The following is a 6,247-nucleotide window of genomic DNA, read 5'->3' on the forward strand; positions in this document are numbered from 1 at the left end:
GAAGTTAGGTGTTCTGAGACGTCTCCGCCAGTTTTTTTTTTCTCATCCCCTCAGCTGCTAACTATGCATCCTTATCCGTCCATGTATGGAGTATGCTTCACATGTATGGAGGGTTCCACTCATACTGCTCTTCAAGACAGGACGAAATCAAAAGCTTTTCGTCTTATCAACTCCTCTGTTCTAACTGTCTTTTGCCTCTTCCTCTTCGCCGCAGTGTTGCATCTCTTGCTATTTTCTACCACTATTTTCATCCTAACTAACTGTTCTTCCGATCTTGCTAACTGCGTGCCTCCTCTCCTCCCGAGGACTCGCTGCACAAGACTTTCTTCCTTCTCTCACCCCTATTCTGTCCTCCTCTCTAATGCAAGAGTGAACCTGTATTCTCAATCATTCATCATTTTCTCTGGTAAACTCTGGAACTCCTTGCCTGCTTTTTTTTTTATTTTTATGTACCTATAACTTGAACTCTCTCTAGAGGGAGATTTCAAGACACTTATCCTGTAATTTTTGACCACCGCTTTCGATTCTGTTCGGGGACTGGCACCTCAGTGGGCTTTTATTTTTTTATTGCAGTTTTGTTGCCCGTGGCCGGTGCCCCTCCAACATAAAAAAAAAAAAAGTGTCCCTGCATGAACTGTGTGTGTGTGTGTGTGTGTGTGTGTGTGTGTGTGTGTGTGTGTGTGTGTGTGTGTGTGTGTGTGCGTGCGTGCGTGCGTGCGTGTGTGCGTGCGCGCGCGCGCGCGCGCGCGGATATGCTTCTGTTTGTCAAGATTTACCGGTGAGTGAAGCTGAGTAATCGTACACGCCTCGCTTGGCTCCAGAAACAACCTAAATAATCCAACACACACACACACACACACACACACACACACACACACACACACACACACACACACACACACACACACACACACGGTGCAGCGCCCTCACCCTCCCGCGCCCCGGGGCTCGCCACACACCCCGACGAGCTGCATAAAGCCTTCGAGTGCGATGTTCGTGCTAAAGAATCATCAATGACTATTGGAGGCGAGTTGCCGCATTCTCCCCCGTGACACAGCCGTACCCGTCACACCAACCATCCTTGTGAACTTGTCCGCTAGAATATGATTGATTTAGTCTGAGAAAGCCCGAGCGACGCCCTTTTATTCGTACTGCAGTGAACCGAATGTGGGTTGGAGTGAATACTGTGCAGTTTATTCAGTCTTTTCAACCTTCCGACTCAATGCTGGATAAATTCCATGTCTTTTTTTTCGTGTGGCTTTTGCCGTATGGAGCGAGGAAGTGCAATAGCTACTTCGTCATGGTGCACGTACACATTACACACGATCGCCTTATGTCTGTAGAATCCTGCGGTTACCTCAAGGGCGTACCCAATAGCACTCACTTTCCCCTTGGCCAGTAATTGTCAGCGCCGCGGCCGTGTAATGGAAACGCCTTCGTATGTTCCGTGTTGTTCTTGCGGCAATTCCACGTCCTTGTGCCAACAACATTAGAGTTCACCCTTATGACCTCACTCGTAATTCGTCGGGTGCGTGCGGCCGTGTTATATGCGTCTGTGTTTTCTCAGGAGCAAAGCAAATACGAGTTAAGCTTCCCGCTGTACTATATCACAGGCCAAGCTCGTGTTTTAAAATTAAACGGTGTCTTGTGTGTCTGGGTGTTAAGTTTAGTAAGAACTTAAGGACAAAAGGCTAAGCTTAGAAAGGACTGAAAAAAAAAGGAAAATTTATTATATCCTCTAATGCCAAATAAAATAGTGCTTTTGCAAGCATTTTGTTTTGACATTTCTTAATAATTCGTTTATCCTTCAACGAAACGAGTAATGCTGACGCTCTCTGACAGACCCCAGCAGTAGCAGCTTCATTTTCGTCACGTTATTGGCACGTGGAAATTGTTGCTTTCTCATTTCAAGAAATTTTTGTATCAGTTTGTTCATACCAAGCGATTTTCTACTCTTCAGATTTTTTTTTTTAAACAGTTTCTTGTTCACTAGACCTTTCTGTAGACATTTTTATTTTGTAGACTATTAATATTCAATTATTTTCAAGACGTTTCAAACGGTTTGTTACTCTGCGTCATGTTAGAGTTTACCACTGTACGAGTAGCTCTCCGCAGATAGATTCACACTCTGTATTTGCCTTGAATGGTTTCTCGCACTCACTGACATTCCTAAACAGGTTGGTGATTACCCTGATCTCTAGCATACGTACATATATTCCAGTGCAACACATCCTCCTGACACACAGGCGGTCTCTTGGTCACATTGCATGGCTACCTCAGTGTCCCTTTGTTCACACTACCACAGAAACAGGTTCTCATGTAGTGAATGTTGTTCCCGGTTCTGGTTTGTGGCGAACACGATCTCTTGTTATCACAACAGGCGGACTGTCTGGCGGTGACACGGGCAATATTGGGTGTGTGATTGGGTGTTGATGGTGTTGCTTGACTCTTTGCCAGCTGCGTCGTGTTCAGTGTTGCTGGAAAAGGTACCGTATAGGTGTAGATTCTTTATATTTTTTTCCCCTGTTTGCTAGAATTACTCAACATTATTTGGTAGTATAATATTTACGCAATTTTGTTACCATTATAAGAATATTTATTGTGTAAGTAGTTTCATTAGTAGTAACAGAAGTAGTATGGTAGTAGTAAAAGTACCAGCAGCAGCAGCAGTAGTAGTAGTAGTAGTAGTAGTAGTAGTAGTAGTAGTAGTAGTAGTAGTAGTAGTAGTAAGAGTAGTAGTAGCAGTACTAATACTAGTAATAAATGTATAAAAGTGTGTGTGTGTGTGTGTGTGTGTGTGTGTGTGTGTGTGTGTGTGTGTGTGTGTGTGTGTGTGTGTGTGTGTGTGTGTGTGTGTGATGAATGCGTGCGCGCCTTCCATCACAGCAGAACGCACCACAGTCAATGATGACATCCTAATCCCGCGACAGAATGATAAGGGCTTGTATCTGTAATTCCTGGCGGCGGGGTGAAGCAGACAAGACGAGGCGTAACGAGGGCCAGACACGCACCACGGCCTGCGTGAACCTGGGGACTCGAAGGGTGGCGGCTGACAACACCGTGAATGTGGCCACAAAATTAGTCTTGAAATGATCGTTAGGAAGCAATAACAGAGGAGCGGGAGTAGGTTGACGGACTCATGTGAAGTGGAAGCAGAGGAAGAAAGAGAAAGCTTGTCATGCAGTGAGAAACAAAGCTACAGTTCTCTCGTCGATGACCTCTCAGTGACTCACGCGAGCGATCCCTTACATAAGAAGTACTGGACTCGATAATTTGCCCTTTGCCCTCTTCATACAAAGCGTCGTCCTTTATACTGATTGCCAGAAAGAATGATTACAAAATGTGTTGGTTATATGGAAACAGGTGGCACACATAAAATAAGCTGAGGAAAATAAATCTAGAAATAGTAACAGGAACACCAGCAACAAACCAGTGTTGTTCTTGGCAATGCTCCCACATCTCGACCCTCTGTGAAGGGCTTCCCCTCTCAGCAGTCTTTTGGAAGAAGAAATAACCATGTTTCGTAATCCTAATCACCGCCTTATGACCTTGTTGTGGCGCCATGTTTAATCAGTTCAAACTTTCCCCCAGCCGCTGTGATTCTGTCTCCTTGCCAACACTTTCATGTTTATGCATTTTCATGACGCTTTCATGTTGATAACGACGTTCTTTTATTTATTCATTTTTTTTTCCCTTTTCGCAGAAACATCAGAGCTGTCCTTGCTGAATCGTAACTTTTCTTGATTATTTTTTTTTCTTTACTTACTTGATGAAGAGTTATTCATAAAATGTACCTTAAAAATCAGATGAAAGCGACATCGACATATGTTTTAAGAGATTACGATTTTCTAAGTATACCTTTTTCCTAGCATGTACCCATGTTTCATATTAAGCTCATTGAGTCATGACATCGCAACAACTAGGTCATGAAGCACCTTCAGGGTTACGATAGAGCGCTTCTTTTCCATCTTAAAATAAATAAATAAATAAATAAATAAAAAAGTTCCGTGAAAGAACATGCAGCTTGAATAGGTGTTTAGTATTGAGGTGATATGGCGCCCGATTGTGTCATGACAGAACTCTGCGCTTCCTGTGCTGAACAACCGTCCCGTATTTTGAAACGCTTTGCTCTCTTACCACGACTATTCTCCAACGTCACAGAGATGTTAACCGGGTTCTCAAGTCTGTTTCTCCTGTTAATTGTTTACAAATCTTGTTAATTTGTCACCAGAACTGTAGAAAAAGATAAATCAATCAAAACATGTATAACTTTAACTAAAGCCTTATAAAGTAGTGGCGGTGCCGGCAGTACGCTGCGCCAGAGCCACGGGTCCCAAAAGTGACCACATACAATATGGCTATGTAAATAACTTGCTTAAACGCGGCCAAAAAAGTTCCTAATTGGTTGTGACAATTTAATTCCCAGAGTTTTGCCGGCCTGCCTAAAACGTGACAACAACTTCCCACACAAACTCGAGACGGCCAAGGGAAAAATGAGGAAAATGTGTTCATGAGGGGAAATTTCTCAGGGGCGGGTCTGTTTAAAGGCAGCGGACAAAAAGGAGACAATTTATTCGTCCCTTCCTTTGGTCATTAGAGGTCTGGATTGTACGTCCGCCGTCAACAGAAAAGGAGGAACTGCGGTGTCTTCTTTTGTGCAACTTGTGGTGAAAAAAGTTTGTTGCTGCTCTCCCCGAGGTCATTGTGGTGCTGTGCGGTGTGATTGTGTGTGTGTGTGTGTGTGTGTGTGTGTGTGTGTGCAATATATATTGAAAGGACAGTGTGGGAGTGGTGTTGTTGACTGTCTCTAGTAATGATGATGCTAGGGTGTGTTTTGTTTTGTACATTAAGTGATAGGTGTGTTGATGGTGATTGTTGTGATGTTAGTTGTAGAAATCTAGATATAGCAGTGGTGGTGGTGGTGGTTGTGGCGGCGGTGGAGTTCGGTATAATAGGATGGAAATGAGCTGTGCCAACCCCTACTTCATATCTTGGCAAACACCTCTTTTCTTAGATAGGACATCATTTCCTCCAGTTTGGCCAGCGATTCCTTTTTTCCTTTCCTTACCGGCTCCTTCCGCACGGCCCTCGTAAGCTGCAAGTTGCGTTCTGCATAATTACCGCGAGTCTGGCTCTTCCCGGCTCGCTTTCAGAATTGCTTCGTTAGTGTTCATTACGATTTTTTGCACTGTGGAGGGATAGTGTGTGTGTGTGTGTGTGTGTGTGTGTTTGTGTGTGTGTGTGTTATATATATATATATATATATATATATATATATATATATATATATATATATATATATATATATATATATATATATATATATATATATATATATATATATATATATATATATATATATATATATATGCAATTTCTCTTTCAATATGAGTTGCAATCCGCACATCGCTTTGTGAGCATATCACTGTAATGCACACATCTCTGAACTTGGCACAAACCAAACAGAATATTAAATTGTTCCTTGTTTACCGCCGTGACTAATGGCCGGGCTCCCGCAGAATGCCAGTAAATGCAGCCATATTTCACTCCATTCATAATGTAAACATCAAACAGCATATCAATTTACATGCCCTTGCAAATCATCCCTCCAGACTATCGACGTGGCTTCCCAACCTCCGCAATCTCCCATCGCTGAGAGCAAGTTAGGGAACACGCCATTTCAGACACTATATTTCACTGCAAGTCACTGTAAACACCGCCAGACTGAGCTGTAAAGTTGTAATGGCTCATATTCCGGCACACTGAGCCTGAGGGCAATTCGTGTCACTTCCCTGGTGACCGATACAGGCCCAGTGTGCGGCCACGTGCTTTCACTCCACCCCACACCGCCCCAGTTTGTCCGCAAGCTTTAGGTAATGATGGAGGGAGTGAGCAGCGAGGGAGGATGATTGGAGAGAGGTAAGGGAGAAGACAGGGAGAGGACAGGTGAAAGAGGGGAATGGAGTAAGGCGAGCAAGGAGAAATGAAAAGGAATAACACTGTTCATGGAAGGTAGTAGGTAGAGTGAAGTAGATGACATAGGAGAATGAAATAATACAAATAAGAAAGAAAGAAAGGTGACTGGAGGAAGATAGAATGCTGGAGGGACAAAAAAGGATGTAGAGTAAGAGAAATAAGAAAAGATGAGAATCTGATTAGAAGAAAGCAATAGATTAGAAGGGCTAAAAACAGGTAAATCGATGATGAGAAATGAAGGCAGGTAGGAGGAAGACAGGTGGAAGGGGAG

Source organism: Scylla paramamosain, chromosome 18 (assembly GCF_035594125.1).
Source record: "Scylla paramamosain isolate STU-SP2022 chromosome 18, ASM3559412v1, whole genome shotgun sequence".
Classification (NCBI taxonomy): domain Eukaryota; kingdom Metazoa; phylum Arthropoda; class Malacostraca; order Decapoda; family Portunidae; genus Scylla; species Scylla paramamosain.